The 16,908-nt window shown below is 35.9% G+C and overlaps 1 long non-coding RNA gene across 5 annotated transcripts in view; it reads left to right on the plus strand.

Annotated features, from left to right (window-relative positions):
• Window positions 1-6,138: 6,138 nt before the first annotated feature.
• The window catches only part of LOC138396983 (uncharacterized), a 96,674-nt gene continuing 85,904 nt past the window's right edge, over window positions 6,139-16,908 (plus strand). For 3 of the 5 annotated variants that reach the window (XR_011235734.1, XR_011235733.1, XR_011235737.1), the window contains exons 1-2: window positions 6,139-6,207; window positions 6,510-6,653. This is a non-coding gene — a long non-coding RNA (uncharacterized lncRNA). Of the gene's footprint in view, window positions 6,654-16,908 lie in introns of all 5 variants that reach the window. The other 2 variants (XR_011235735.1, XR_011235736.1) reach the window with 1 other exon arrangement.

Below are 16,908 nucleotides of genomic sequence, written 5' to 3' on the forward strand. Positions count from 1 at the left end.
AGTATATATTGCATCTCTGCCTCAGCTACCTTTTAAATCGACAGTTGGTAGCACAAGCCTTTTAACGCACAAAGGGTAGCAGCTCTTCAGCCAATCTGTGATAAAAGGGAAAAAATGAAATCACTATGGAAACTGCAGGAAAGATCTAAAAGCTCTCTTTATAAAGTAAACGTCTGATGTTTGTGACTGCAGGGGTAAAAAATTCATAAATCTCTATGATGCTATCATTTCTGATTTGTTATCACTGCAAATGCCAACTCGATGCAGCCTGACCTTAGCTTCCTTGAGTGCTGTCTGTTCAGAAATAGTTACTATTCAACAGGAGAAAGACCGTGGTCTGCAGACAGGTTTAGGGGATGGTGCGGGACTGAGAGGAGAAAGTAATTTGCTTGGTGTGTGTCCTTTCTTTTCTCATTTAATTGTCTTTTTCTTTTAAATCACAGCGACTGGTGGAAGCAGGCACAGTGAATTGTTAGGCTCTGTGTTTTGTTTTAGTTTGTTTTCCATTCAGAAATGGAGCAAATCTCAGACCCAAAATTAACTAAGAAAACTATGTTTCATCCCATGACACGTCTGTCTTTGATCTTGAATTGAAAAACACTAGCCCTCTTCTTCCAATCAAAAAGCAAATAAAAACCACAGGGCAGCCATTCCTACTTCACTACCTTGGGCCCTAGGAGGGAAAAATAAAGGAGACTGTGACTACACAAGCTCCGATGAACCTAATCTGACGATAGACAGCAACAGACACGTGTGTCAGCAAGGAGTTTCAGAATATCATCAGTTCCCAGAAGTTAAGTGATGTGTATAAGATAGTTGTATCGTTATTTAGACAGATATGTTTTTATTTGATTAATAGTTCACCTGTGGAAGAGGGATCCTGGGATCAAGAGGACACTGAAAAGTTCTCAAATGTGAATTTCTTCAAATTCGAGAATGGAGTCTAAATTCAGAGAAGATGAGTATTCAAGTAAGTAGACCAATTTCTGCATTGCGTATGCTACTGTGCTTATTTTTCCAATGTTTATAGTTAAATACTACTTCATTTGATTTTCAGGCACTAGAAACTGGCTTTTTAAAAAAGTTGATGGCAACTTTACTACAGTTGTAATGCATTGAAATGTCAAAGATTGATGTGCATGGTAATTGATTTTATATCGTCATGCTGTATTTAGACAATTATAAACATTGCTAATCTAATGTTTCAAGGTACTTATGAACAATTAGCATTTCTGCACTAGCATTTCAAACACACTTTTGATGACAATAATACATTGAGATAAGTTCTATAAATCCTGAAAGAGCTGTTTTGTAAATGATGATTAGTAAAAAGTCTGGAAATAAAACAGGAATGTTCTAGTAGTGAGCATGCAAAAATTCAGCACAACTAGCAAAGAGAATACATTGCTTTACATAAACTATTTGTTTAAAGTAAAAGAATATGACAACAGCAATACTGACTTTCTTGGACTTCCTCTGCTACAAATGACTAACTTGGCTGTTTGTGTGGCCTTTACAATTTCCACAATGCTTTCTTCTACATTATAAGAGTATTAATGATCAGTTATACAGAATCAAATGGCAGTGTGTTTGGGCAACCAAACATAAATACAGACACACTTTCATTCGAAAATATTTCAATGCCTCATACATACTGACTTTACTGATGCTTTTTGTGCGTATAAGAAAGCCAATTATCTGTGGAGAAAACTTGACTGGGTGGAAGGAAATTAAATTGGTTTTTAAAGACTTCCTTCAACAGCAGTAGCTAGGGAAAGGTCCAATAACATTTTAGCTCAGTAGTGTAATGACTTTGCCATATTAATAAATCATGCTTTATGCTGACTTTTATCAAAAGATTTGGATGGGGAGGACTGCACATGGGGAGGAAGGGAAAAGAGACATTCAGCTGAAGCTTTGAGGGTATCAGAACACTCTACCAATCGCTGTGAAGCTCTGGAATCAGCTGTTGGAGCAGCCAGGTAGGTCCTATTTCACTCCAAGAATGAGATACAGAATAATATATGTCTATTAAGAAAAATTTCCAAAATTTTAATTCTTAAAGGAAATGTTCATGTTCTGGCATATTCTGTGATTTTTAAAAATGCTGTACAAAATAAATGTGTGGAAATCTTTACCATTTTTTCTGCCTAATTCCCTTCTGAGATTTTCCCAACTTTTATGAAGTGCTCTTGTGTTAAATAACTCTTATCAATCAGCTACATGTTTTGTTTGTTTTTTCATTGTGCTATAAGTCTTAAACTACTTAAGAGGGCTTTTATAAAACATGGAAAACATATTGTTTCATTTATACATGCAGCAATTCAAATACTTTCCCTTTGTTACCATTCAAAATATTAACATTCTATGCTCAGTATGCATGTTCTCAGAGTTGACTTTTAGCAGGTACTTTTGAATAAGGAAGGCAAGATACTCTACTATTACCTCAAAAAACCTGATTGCTTACTAACTAATGAGTGAAATACTTCATTGAGCTTTTCTGAAACCAAAGATTTATCTCATTTAAACTGTGTGTCAGGAAGTTGATCACATAGACTCTATAAAACATGTGTTACTGTGTGGCAGTGAGAGGACTGTTAGGGAAAATGCATACTTTTCCTTTTATTAATTATCAAGTGGCCATACTATCAAATATTGCAGGCATTTTGATGGTGTGAAGTACCTCCAATTTAATTTTCCATGACTTTTCAGGACAGACTCTGAGAAATAGTGTTTTCATGTAGTTATGGATTAAGTGGAAATCTAATATTTTTTTTATTTTGGATCTTAAGTATTGGAAAGCCATAATTTATATTTCATAATGTGCTTTCTACTCAGCCAAAGTGCATGGTCAAATTTTTTAAAATTTCAATTTTAAATGTAACCATGGGAATATTTTCCTTTCATACTTTGCAGAAATTTCATCTTTCATGTCTATCTTTCTCCTACTCTCAAAAAAGTAAATTTTTGTGAACTAGAAGTGACCAGGAGATCTTTTTACGGCACTAAATGCTCACGGTCTAAACAGGGTCTCAGAAATTGTTTATAATTTTGTGTTATTTTATTTCTATTAGCCATACTTTGTAAAACTGCCATTAATTTCTAACTTGCCATCGTCAGAAATCTCGATTCCTCATGAGCTTTCATGCCAAATCAGTATTTACTCTCTAATCTCAAATCGGCCAACTGAGATAAGATGAAGACTTTTAATTAGAATTTCAATATGTAATCTAAGCCATTTGTAGATTATGCACAGAGGTGATCTTCTATGTATTTAATAACTGTGTGGAGAACTTAGATAATGTTTAATTTGGTGGAGAGACTATTTTTAACTTTCCTGGAGTTGGGTTACTTTCAACATTCCCAGAGAGTCCCTCAGAAGTTATACCAGCATGAGGTTTACTGTGTGAATGAATAACTGAATGTGTCTGTAGCCTGTCGTGGGGGAAAATTATAAAAATTGGAATATTCTGTAATATAAAGAAGATACTCTGTTTTCCTTTCTCATTTCTTCTGGGAAACCTAATTTCAAGTCTCTCAGTCAAGCTATATGATGAAAAGTGATAAATACCCAGTAGAATATCAGGATAATTAGCCTATCTCTTATTACTGTTAATGAGTGGTACCCTTTAACCCTCATGTATTTATTCCTTAAAAACCCAGCACATCCAGCAATTGTGCTTTCTTTTCCCTCTCTTCAAGGAACAGTTGGCATTTCATTTGGACTTTTGCTTGACATGAATTATTTGGCAAATTGGGGACTGAAGTGTGAATTATAAACTCAGAGCTATGTGATGGACCTCAGGGGTATTCTAGGGACAGAGACATTTTAGTAGAGACTTCACAAAAAAACTTTATTGCTAAAAAAATGACCTTTTTGCATACTTATGAAGCATATAAAAATGTATACCTTGCACAAATACTTATACTCAGTTTTACACACACATCCACATTCTTTATGGTGTATGTGTTTTTTATTTACACGTGCCTGTGACTTTCATTACTGTTGATAACCCTCTGCACATGCCTCCAGAAAATAGTGGACCCCGACTGTGAGAACTGTCTGTATTCAAACACACTGAGAGCTGAATATTTAAAATCTGTTTGGCACACCAAGCTTGGTTTTCTGAAGATAACAGAAGTGGGACAGAAAGATCAAAAGAAAAAAAAAAAAAACACGAAAGATGATAACATCTGGATGGGGCCTGGGTAATACGCTAATTAATGGTACTTACACCTAAGTCTTATCACATGCTCAGGAATGAGAGCTTAGATGTCCCTTTTAAACTGCAGCATTAGAGGTAGTCACGGGGGCTTTGCATGGAAGCTGTCACCTCCACTGTAATCCAGCTCTGTTCTATAGGGGTACCTATCATCTATCCTACTTTCCTTTATTGAATGGGCTTCTGCGTTTTTGCTATTGAGATAGTCATGATAAATGAGGTTGTCCCTTGAACTTACAGAAATATGCATGCTCTTTAAAATGGGTTTGGGAAAAAAAAAAATCAGTTCATCCCACTTAGAAGAAACAGGCTACAAGATTTAATAAGAAACTCTACATACTTTTCTCCTTGTTCAGGTAAAGTCTTTTGACGTCCTTTCCCTTCTGAGCATAATAGAAGCACTCCCTGAGTACAAACCACAAGGCAGCTTTTTCAGAAGTCACCAAGTCAAGCAATTTTAACTTCTGAAAGAGTTTCTAAAGCCTGTATTAATTGCTCAGAGTCATGGTTAAATTGGCATGACTTGAAATGGTTTCAAAATGCTGGGATTAGGACAGGAGGCGATGTGAAAGGAGGTAACTGTATTTTCTAGGGTTTTTTTTTAAATGGAGTTTTGAAACATCATTATGCAATCTCTTATTGGTTTCTTTTTAGAAAATAGATAAAGCAAACTGTAGATATTTAGAAGAAGCTGTTCAAAAGTGCACAGATATGTTCTACATGTCTCATTACCATTAACAGCCAGGCATGGTTAAACCTCCCCATATCGCATTGAGTATTTACCCTCTGGCTTTATAAAGTGATGCCTGAGTGTGGATTTTACAAAGGCCTTTCATAACTATTTTATACACTATGCACTACACCTACTATATCAGAGTATGTTTCTTGGGTGAATGATAACAATTAAAGAGAATTGGTGTTCATACCAAAAAAAAAAAAAAAAAAATTCCAAAGTGCTTGTATATTAAGTCTATTGGGGGAGGATAGGTCCATCTCTTATTTTAACTCAAAGACAAGCTACTTTTCTTTACATTTTTCTATTGCCTGCCTTCCATTATTGCAAAGCAATCAAATGCAAGGCATTTTATCTTCTTTCACTCCTTACAAGAAAATGATTCAATTAATACACAAAGATGAAAGTTGGAAATCCACTGGAATCTATTAAGGTCCAGAGATTTAAAGAATCAAATGTACCCTCTGGATCTTGGGATTCATCAGGGAGAATGTAGAGTAAGTTGTTTTTCTCTGACCTTCCTTAATTTTGTTTTATGGCCATGGGCATAATTTAGATACTGGTGTAGCACTGGGGACAAGAGATGGTTTGGGAGTACTTAAAAAACCAGTGGGGTCTAGAAAAAAAGTGACCAAAATGACCCTAGCCTCCAGGGAAACAGGTCTACCGGGGTGGCTTTTTGTACAGGTTTTCAATGTGCCACACCCCTATGCAAAAGGTTGGGACCCCTTCGGCTTAGGTCCCCTGTATTCATGTTGGAGTATATATATTTACATTCAGGTGTTTTGAATAACCCCGCTTTCTCTCTTCCTTTTTAAATTGGCTTCACTGTTCACCTTGGATGTCAAGGTTTTCTTATACTCGCTAAGACTTCCCCGTGTAATCTAATGTTTCATTTCTTCCCAGAAAAAAAATAAAATAAAATATTTGCATCAAATTCAGCATTTCAATAATAATAGTGAAAAGTCCCTCTTTGTGAAAGATAGAGGAGAAGTAGTTCCTGGCAGCAGTTCATCTGCATCATCCCTATTTATTTCTCGGGGGTGATGAGAAGACCTTTGCATTTGACCAAAAAGCCCTAGTAAATAAGGAGTTAAAATGAAGGCAGGCTCACTGGTTTGCTGAGATCTGTCAGAGTCTGACTGGCTGGCTACATATCTGTCTCTGGAACAATAGGCACCTGTATTCTGCACGGACCGCTGGGCAGCACTGGCACTCTGGAGAAGGTCCGCCTCTGTCTGCACTTTCCTGGTGAGAACCCCCAGTGACGGTCCCACTTTTCAGTGAAGGAGAAAAAAAATATCTGTCTACTCTCTTGATGAAGGACAGAGCTTTGATCATTTTTGTTCAGGCTTGACTTGGCCAGAGGTTTTAGGTTCTTAGTCTCAAGTCAGCAGTCTCTCTCTCTCAGTCTCTCTCTCTCACTCTCCTCTCTCTCTCTCTCTCTCTCTCTCTCCCCCTCTAACACACACACACACACACACACACACACACACGGGAACAAACACACACAAGCGCAAATCCTCTCTCTTTCTCTCCTTTCCCCCTCGTAGGCTCTATGCAGGCAGATGAGTGGTACAGCTGTAACTGAGGCAAAGAGCGATAAACATAGTGGAGCCAATTTCCGCGATGGCGAGAGGGGACAGGGGACACCAGAGGTGACAACAATGACAAGACCGTCTTCGGACAAGTTTTAGGTAAGAAAACATTTATGCCCTGATTCTTGTATTTCTGCATCCTTGCGGCTGAGACTTTGAGCTATAAAGAGAGTCTGGAAAGGGAAATATTTTCGTGAGGGTATCATCTGTGCTGTCACTTGCCTGAAAACCTGTGTTCTCGGGGCTTTGTGTTACTAGAATCATCGGAGGTGAGGTGTGAGCGGGGCTGAGTGGAAGGATGAGCTGGTTTTTATGTCTGTCTGGTGACATTTATCCATGCTGTTTAAATTTATATCTGGAAAAAATTCTGTTTGATGATAGTTAGCAATGTTTTGTGCAACGTGGAGCATATGGCCATGCAGAATTCAAGTGATGCTCTTTCATTCTTAATTTGTAATTATTTTTACACTCAACTGTACTGAGGTCAGAGAGTTTCAAAAATTAATGAGATTCCCTGTGGAGTTCAAATAGTAATATCTACATGAGCTGCCACAAAAAGATAAGATTATGCTGGTGTATTTTTAACATAGATCTAACTGCCTTATTTTGAACATACTCCACTTGAAATATATGAAATGTACAATAGTTTATGGGAGCCTATATGTTTTTGTAGATTAGTCCTTAATTTTTTTTTAATGACCAGGAGAAATTGTCTCAAAATTAGACTGTAGAGGACAAACACTTTGTATGGAGATATTACTAAAACTTAATAGACATTACTGTTATGGCGATGGAGAATATCTTATACTTTCGAGGAAATGACAAATAATGAATGAGCCACATGCTCAAAAAAAATCTGCAAATGTGTTTTCATTTAAGTTATATATAAAAACTCAGCAGATATTTAGGGTGAAAAATTGCTGGCACGAACAAAGAAGCAAGTGTACACATAGATGAGAATTCTTTGTCACAAAAATGAGTCCAGGGCATGGATTTAGGAGGTTAAGTGATTTTTATGTTCTCAGTGCCCCACAAAGGGAGTCTTTTGGGATGAGTCCAGACATTTAAAAATGTACCAAAAAACTTTCATTTCCCACAATTTAAAAACATTGTTTATGTTCCTGCTACAGCACATTGTTTAAATGAAGGGGACTGTAAAGCAGTCTGAATATACAGTAGTCGGGGCTAAAGATGGTTTTTATCCCCTGTTCCCCATTTATAAGACTCATTCGGGGCTTCCTGTGATATATTGTTATGTAAATACCGTGCAGCCAGGGAAAGCAGTACTATGGAGATTCAATTTACTTTGAAAGTTGTTCATTATAGCAGGGATGAATGTTATTTATTTGATGTGATTCAAAGGCTGGAAATGACTTTTTCATTGTGGCGCCTTTTGTAATGGGTGCAGGGTGATCTAATCTTTTTAATTTTGGCTTTCACACCAGTGGAGATGAAAAGAGATCTGAACTCATTTATCGGTTGCTAGGTCCTTCTAGAGGCCCAAGTCTTGTTCATGGTTGCTATGGCCAGTCTGACCTCAATCTCTGTGGTTTTGGGGACTTAAGCAGTCTTTTTTTATTGAAGAGCATGTACCTTGATTTATGTCCAAAATTGTGGCTGAACGGCTTTGTCTGCGAATGATAAATGGTGCCGAACAATTCATCAGTTCTTACAAGTAAACACCGCTGTCCCACTAAAAATATGTTTTGTTCTGAGTTAATGGTATGGAACAAGGCAGCCTCCACAAACAGCTATCTTTTATTGTGGAGGGGCCACGGAAACTTGGAGCAAAGTGGAGGAAATTGGCATTCGTTTTCTTGTACATTAGCATTTCATTTGTGATTCGGATGATGCAGCTCTAGGTGGGTTGACTATGAAAGGGTAAGCCTGCCATTTGCTTACCTTCTCTCTAGTTGGGGCCGCCTGTGAAACTGGCCGGCCCTCTCAAAATGCTTGCATTCTGCTGGGAGGAGGAAGAAGTCAGGAGCGGTCTCTCGGATGGTATTGGCCTCTGTTTCGCAAGTGCCAAGTGCTAAGGCACAACAGGGTAGGGGCGACTCTGTTGCCTTCAGTCGCGGGCTGGTTCTTTGAGGGAAAGTTGTGTCCAATATTGGTGAGTCCCAGGAATGTTCTGTTTCTGTGCTACTTCATGGTCCCTGGACTTCCTTGCATTCTAGAACCTTGTTAGAAAGGAGCTGTGGTGATTAAGAGGCTGTGGAGTATGCAGCCTGGCTTAGCAGATGAGCCCCGATACCTTTTCCCGTTCCCTTAAAAACTGCTAATTGATGAATGCTGCAGAAAACAGACGCTCTGCTAATGAAATGGTGATGACAAAATAGGTATCAGGAAAGGCATTCATTGCCTGTAAGCGCCATCAGCTTCCTTCCGAGAGAGATTGTGGCTTTGTAGTGTAGTTTTTTAAAAAGTAATACGCTAATGTTTTATTCTAAATCGACCGGTGCTGAGTATCTCCAGGAAAATGGGTTCCATAAGAAGTGACATCCTCCTCGAACTGAAAGGTAAAAATTCAATGTTCTTTAAAGTGTAATTTTTAAACCATTTCATGTACTTCTTGCCAGTAGCGCTAGAAAACTGCTTTTTAAATATAACTATTTAAAATTTGATTTTTTTAACATCAAAGGTTTAAAGAGAGCAGCTTGGAGAATGTGATTGTTAGTCATTTTCTGAAGATTGGCTGGCTTTTGTTAACAAAGTGCAGTCAGGTGCTTCCTAGGTTTTCCTTTCTGCCTTGAAAATCAGCAGCTTTTTATTTCTTTACAGAAAATGATCATTTGGGGAATCAATAAAAATGATCTTTGTTTTATGTAGATTTTACTTCTAGAACCAGTACATTAGGAACCAGTGTTGTTAGGTGATGTCAAAAGGTCTCCTCTGGCTTAAAAATTCTTCATAAAGTACTAGTTTTCTGAAAGAACCCATAACGATGCCTTTATTATTGTAATCGCACTTATTCCACTACTGTTTAGCTCTTTTCAGTCAAAAGTTCTATGCTTCCTTGTATAAGTAATAATTGTGGCTGGAAGTAATTTCCAAATAATTGATTTTTAAAGATTTTTTTTTAAAAAGCTGATAGATTAGGGCTTTATTAACTCTGAGGTTTTGCAGAGCGCAACTTGTGGCTCCTTGGGTTTTTTACTTCAGGTCTTCTTGAAGGTACTATTTTATATGAGTGGTTAATTGTACAAGAAATATTTAATTGTAGGTATCCAAAGAAAAATACTCCCCGGTATGTATCTATGTATGTATGGAAACACATTTTAATATAAAATGTCTTATAAATTTCACATTGTGTTTGCTTTGCTGTTATTTCAAAGAATTTAAGTGAATGTTGGGTAGTGCTCAATTTCCTGAAATGATTAAATTCACTCTCTGAAGAATCTGGGGAAAAGGCCTGTAATGACATTTTGATGACTTTCATTTTAAGGTGTAATAGAAATTGAGTAAAATGTTTTAATAGCTATTCTCTAATATCTCATTCCAAATACAATATTTTTATTGCTCATTCTAGCTTACAATTTTCTGGTGATAATAATGTTGGCTGGTAATTGTTTCTTATATAGAAATCATTTTATCCTTATGTAAAAGTTATTTCAGAAAAGTCTTCATGCATTTATCTCAGCTGAAGCAATTGCATTGAACTCTTGAGATAAAACAGTGAGTATTTCCAGATTGCTCCTACCTTAATTTGTCACTTCCTTTGTAGAATTAGGTGTGTCTTAAAGGGAAGAATATTCGATATGATAATTTGTGGTTTAAAGGGGAAAAGCAAAAAGGCATGAAAGCCAGAAAAAGCTGAGAAAACAGAAGGAATAAGTATTACGTGCTATCACAGATGTAATTTTACTTTGCTTTCCAGATGTCAAGTGTTTTTTAAAATTGGGGACTAAGAATTTTAAAAAGTATGTAAATATGGAGTTGTTATATCTCTCCTTATTAAATAGGTAAGTGCAAATGTATAAAATTAATAAGATTGCAGCTAATGTTAGTTACCAGGAACATCTTTGCACTTCAATTCTTTCGGGAGGCATACACACAAGTAAAGTTAATCATATAGCTTTTAAAGAATCCAATCCTTTGGGAGCTAAAGTTGTGACATATTAGATCAATTTTCATGTAAGTCAAAATGAAATTCTTACATTAATTTTTCTGTGCAAGTTACACAAAGCCAATAGCTTCCAAACTGCGTTGTTCTAAATGCTAATTGGAAAAATGTTTAAAGGATGTAACTTGATTATAGGGAATACTTAAAGTCAGAATGTAATATTGCTGAATTAACATGCAATTGGTGTGATTTTTTTATACAAGTAAAATTAAGGTCTTGTATCTGATTAAATTATTATTCTCTCCTGATAGATTTACTAAATTTCCCGGTTTGCTTTCTTTTTGTCATTGTATTCCTTTTCAAATAACACTGTTAGAGAACAACTAGTTACTCATAGTTTCTTTCTGCCTAGTACAATTTTGTCTTTTGTCTTTTTGGTGTGTCATTACTCTTACCTGTCATCTAGAAAGTTGTATTGACTTTGAAACTATCTGTCTGAGAATAACTCAGATAAATAATGTCTGAAATTGAGAGGAAAAAGCCTAAAACTTGTGTATGAAGTCCTGAAAGATTTAACTGGCCTTGGAATTCTGTTCATGGGGTTGATATTAGAATATGGATTTTCCCAGAAGTAGCTAGTTACTTGCGTGATTAACAAAATCTTTCCTTCAGCTCTCTTAGATTATATTCCACAAAATGGCATCATTCTAGAACATTTATTATAGAGAATGGCGAACTGGCAGGGAAGGGGCCCTCTTAGATAGCTAGTGAAGATATCACCCCAAGTTACTATTTTGGCTTGTTGGCAAGGATACACGGTCAAGTTTTATGTATGGGTTTTGTATTTAATCATTTTTGTTATCCAACAGCAGAATTTAATTTGCATTGCTGTCAGTTGGATAGCTTTTGTTTAAATGATACCAGAATGACTTAAGAAAATAAAAATTATGCCAAAAAGCTTAATTACACACTCTAACACTCACTAATAACTTATTTAGATTTTAAAATGTGAAAATTGTATTTCCTTAATGGTGTTTATAATCTCTTTTTCAAGAGATGGCTTGTATAGACTTGTTATGACCCTGAATGCTAAAGTTACTAGACTTTACGATCCTATAATACTGTACCATATACGGAACCTTTTTGTATCCTTAATAATATCTCTAAGCCATACTTTTATGTCCTTAATATTACTTGACATGATTTAAGTACAGTGTACTTGTGATTTATAAATGTTTGAATTTCCTGTGGTTTTCTAACAACACAGTTCATAGTTCAGATGCAAACACTGCAATATACCATTAGGCTAGGAGTTTCTTTTGAGAAAGAAAGACCAGGTAGCACATAGTGGTCAGGAACATATGGTGCATAGGTAATTACCACAGTCTTAAGGGTTTTTAACATAGTTTACTGCAGAGATCTTTTAAAGTGTTAAATTTCCAGAAAATATTTGAAGAAATTCAATTTGCTGGAAATTTGAAATATGGAAATCAAACAAATTATTTTAAAAATCCCCTCCCACACAAATTTAGAAAGTGTTTATTCATTCACTCAACACATGTTTATTTAGTGCCTACCATGTGACAGACACTTTTCCTATGGCTCTTAATTTGTCACCATTACTGGTATTCAATATTATTTTCCTGATTTTGCAGATTATAGAAATCTCACTAGTTGCTCATACGTCATCAGTTAATCACGTTGCAATGTATATCATTTTAGAGCTTGTATTTCTCTTGTCTGTTCTTTAAGTGGCTTAAAATATATTCTAGGCATATATACCAATTTAGAAGACTGTATTGGCAAAACAGAATGTGCTTCAAGAAGTTATCTTACTGATATGCATTAAAAAAGTCTGAATGCATCCTTTTCCCCTTAGTATTCAGGCTCATGATGCAGCAGATGCTAAACTGGTTTTACTGTTTTTATGCTTCCTTCCAATGCTTCCTGTACTATTTTAAGGAATTTCTAATGCTAATTATTAATGGCTAACATTTATTTTCTAAATGCCAGACAATGTACTAAGCCCTTTGCCTTTGTTTTCTAATTTAATCTTCCCAATCACTTTATGAGAAAGGTAGCGTCGCTATCCCTGCTTATAGATGAGGAAACTGAGGTTTTGAGAAGTTAAATAACTTCCTCAAGGTCACAGAGCTAGTAAGCAGCTGAGAGGACTTAAAACCTACACCCTTCAGGTTCTATTAATTATTTTTTGTCATTCAACAAGTAATATTGAGATTTCATAATGTCCCGGACTTGTTCAAGGTGCCCAAAATGAAGCAGTAAATATCACAGGCTTTAAAGCCCTAGACTTTATTGCCCAAGTCTCTGCCCTCACGATAAAGGTGCCTCACAACTACCTTGATACTTTTATTATGTTATTTCCCTCTGCATCCAGGGACTCCCTAGAGCCAACAGCATACAATTTTAAAACTCAAACCTTTTTAGATCTCTTACCATTTGGCTTCAGTCTTTTTTTCCAATTGCATCACTGCCTATTTCTAAATAGAAATTTTCTACATCGTAAGGTTGATCTTCTCATTGCCCCCAGAAAGTTTGCCTTGCATTTTCTCTGAACGTTCCTGCACCTGTAACTATTTTGCCACTGCTTTCTCAAAGCCTTCCAACTTTTAATGTCTGGATCACAGCCCATGGCTCCAGGGAAGCCTGTCTTAGATATTAAATCCTAAAATTCTTTTATCTGCATTGATCATTTGACATATGACATTTGCAACAACTACGGTGATTTGAAGCTAGGTAACATTTCCCATATTTCTTGTGTCTGTGTTTGTGGATATGCCCAACTGACATGCTGGCCAAGAGTTCAGGGAACCAGCAGTGAAATAAGACAAGAACTTAAAAAAGGGAGGACTAGAAGGCTTGGAAGTTAGAGCCCTATTGCCTAGTACAGTGCCTGGCATAAAATATACAGTTAATGAACCTTGGAGGGTGGGAAGAGGGGAGGAGGGGAGGGGAGGAGGGAGAGAATGACAACTGGAGGAAAACTAGCTTTGAAAGAGAAAATGATATTCCTAAAGTCATAACCCAGAGCCTTTAAGGATCTTTAAATTAGGGTCATAGATCCTATTAATGAATGTATAGATATAATAATCTTTACTTTCAAATACATTTTTACTTCTTCTTGGAATAAATTGTCACGTCAACATTAGTACATTTGATATAGAATGGACTTCCTGGTGTTTCTAAAGGAAAGTGCAATTGTGTTGTGTTTGCATGTTTTTCTACCACTATTCAGGCCCATGATGCTACTGACTCTACGTGGATTTTATTGTTTTACACCATATAAGATTATTTCTCTATTCCCTGGGACATATTTCAGTATTATAGAAGTTGCTGACCATGCCCACTCCAGCCCCCCCAAAAGAACTATTCCCTTAACCATCATAAAAGTTTATTAGTTAATACTTTATGTTGGGTTTTTATTTTCAATAAAAGCCAAATGAATTCAACATTCAAACTCCTAGTGCAAATCTCCTCTATCAATAAGCAGCTCTTTTGGTTAATTATTAATATTTATGTTTTTGCTCAATGGTATTGAAAAGTGTAGCCATGAAACCTCAAGAGAAATCTATATGTATGTATATTGATGGGCTCTCAGACCAAGTTATTAAGGTAGACATTTTACTTTATAGGAAAATCCAGGTGGATATTTCTTAAAGCAACTACTACATCTGATCTCTGCTCTGGAACTATTTTACTAGCTGTAAGAGCAAGACTTGCATACGTAAATATAAATATAGTATGTACTTCAAGGAGGTATTACTATTATATTATATATATGTACTATGTACTAATTTTTCTGGGTGAAGCAAGCTAGAAAAGTTGCTCCTTGAACCAGTGCACCCCATAGGCTTTGTGTACCTTCTAATTTATATGACAGTCCTCTGCCAAAGCAGACCCATTCTTTGGGGATTCCTACCTGCTAGTTGAGACCAGTGAGAATAAAGCTTTGGCCATGAGGCTTTGAGCTGTCCTGCTTTTAAGAAACAAGGAATATTTCTGCAGTGTCTATTGTAATAGTAGCAGCTGAACAGCCCAGGAGAGTTCCAGAATTGAAATATTTCTGTGCTCCAAATGGTTATCACATGCTGCGTTGATGTCAGTAAAATGCAGAGGATGAGCCTGGCTCCCCTTTGACCCTAACTTTCTATGGTCCTTTCATTTTGACACTAATTTCAGGCATGAACCTTGGCACTGAGCTACAGTGTGTAATTGTTGGTATCTTGCTGCCACCTGGGTGCACAATGAGAGTAGCAAATGGAGAACAATATTTAGCCCCTGTGATTTGCCATAAGAACACACCACATGCAGTTGGAAAGGGAAATATTTAATCAGCCGATTTTCTCAATGCAGTCCCCATCAGTTGAGTCCGTTGAAGATTTTTTTTTTCTCCTCTGAATTAACTGCTTGTTTTGTCACTGTGAAGATAAATCCTTTGGCTCTCTCTTAAATTCATGTTATACAAATTTGGGGACATTGCATGTTTATTTGAAGGTACAAACATAAAAAAGATTCTTTTTATGCTAAGTTAATATGCTTTTATATGCTAAGTTAATAACTCATTTTGGTCAAAAGATTTTTTTTAAAAAAAGTTCCTTGAATCCTCTGTTTCGTTGGTTGGCTGTGGGCTTAGTATGAAAAAGGCTGTAAGTGACGCACGAATAATAACATTCCATTTTTAGGCATGTTGTATGATGATGCTGTTGATCTTTAAAAGAAATTCCATTTGGTGACATTTACAGAAATAGTTACATGTTAGCAGCTTTTAATTTTAATTTAAAAAAATATTGAGAATGGTATAAATTTTAAGTGGCAAGGAAGTCATCTAGAAGGTACATACTTATGTAATGGAAGCAGGAGATATGCATTGACTCTCGTCAGATGTTGTGCTTATATTGAGTATGGAGAAACAGTTTTGACAAGTCGGAAAATGGTATGGAATAGAGTTATCTATATAAATAGGCATATCATCTTAAAGATGAGATCTTTTTTTTTTTTTTTTAAGTCTGGTAATTTAAAAAAAATGCTAGGAAGATTTGAATCCAGAGTTTAGTAGTGCTCACTTTAATCTTGCTAATTCAGTGCGATGCAGTCCAATCTGCTTCAATTCACTCAGTTACTCTAATATTTATGAACATTTTAAACTTCTTCAGTCAATTATCTCTTTGACAGTATTATTTCATCTTTTGGTTGGGTAAATACAATAAGATATACGGGTACCTGTGGCAAAGAATTTCTAGTTCTTTTCCACAAAACAAGGTATTTTAAAACATTCAGCATAGTTTGGGAATTTTATTTTTTCCATACCACATTGGCTAAAAGTTGGTATGGTATATAATCTTTTTAACTAAGATGGTATCTCTGACCCAAGAATCATGATTATTGTCATAAATTTGGGACAATTTTCAATCATTCATTCACTCAGTCAGTTGACCTTTTTTCCCCTTAATTATCTCATCTGAACAGTGTTGCTAAAGGCACTGTGAAGGATTTTATAAAAGGAGAAAATATGATCTTTTCCTCATCAACTGTAATATAATTGGAGAGAAAAAAACCTTAAAGAACTAATTGAATAATATAATGAAATTACTCTTAGCAATCATACTTCAGTAACGTGAAGGGAAAAGCTATTTCCTCACAGGTAGAAGGCAGTATTAACAATCAAATATAGATTTTAGGCTCAGGGTATTGGTTCAGATTATTTGTTGTGAGAACTATAGTGAAAATATTCAGAATAATGGCCAGTTCTTGAAAATGGATTTTAGAATTTTCAAATGATTTTATCAGCAAAACACAAGGTATTCATTTCATGAGAACTTTTAAACAAATTAACTAAGCCATACTGTTAGTAATTGATTTAATTGTCCCAAACTTTCAAATACTTTATTGATAATTAATAACGAAATGTGTGTATGTATTAGGGGGCAGGGAGTCGGTGGAGTTTACTGTTGCCTTAATTGTGCTTCACAATATTCTTCCAAAGTTTGGACATAAATGTAAATTGAAATGTTTTAAAAATAGTTGAAATCATTGCTTATGTGTCTATCTTTTGAAATATTTCAACTTCCCTGCTATCTTGAGAAGACAGGCTAACACATTCTGTGTGATGGAAAACTTTTCAAAGCTGTCTTCAACATCCCTGGATGTGTAAAGCCTTGCCCATGGCTTCACTCTCTGGCAGAAATATTATGCCATTTACCCACAAGGATAAAAGCACGATTCCAAATAAAACCTAACATTCAGTTAAGAGCTTTGGGATTGGTTCAATTC

Source organism: Eulemur rufifrons, chromosome 16, assembly GCF_041146395.1.
Source record: "Eulemur rufifrons isolate Redbay chromosome 16, OSU_ERuf_1, whole genome shotgun sequence".
Classification (NCBI taxonomy): domain Eukaryota; kingdom Metazoa; phylum Chordata; class Mammalia; order Primates; family Lemuridae; genus Eulemur; species Eulemur rufifrons.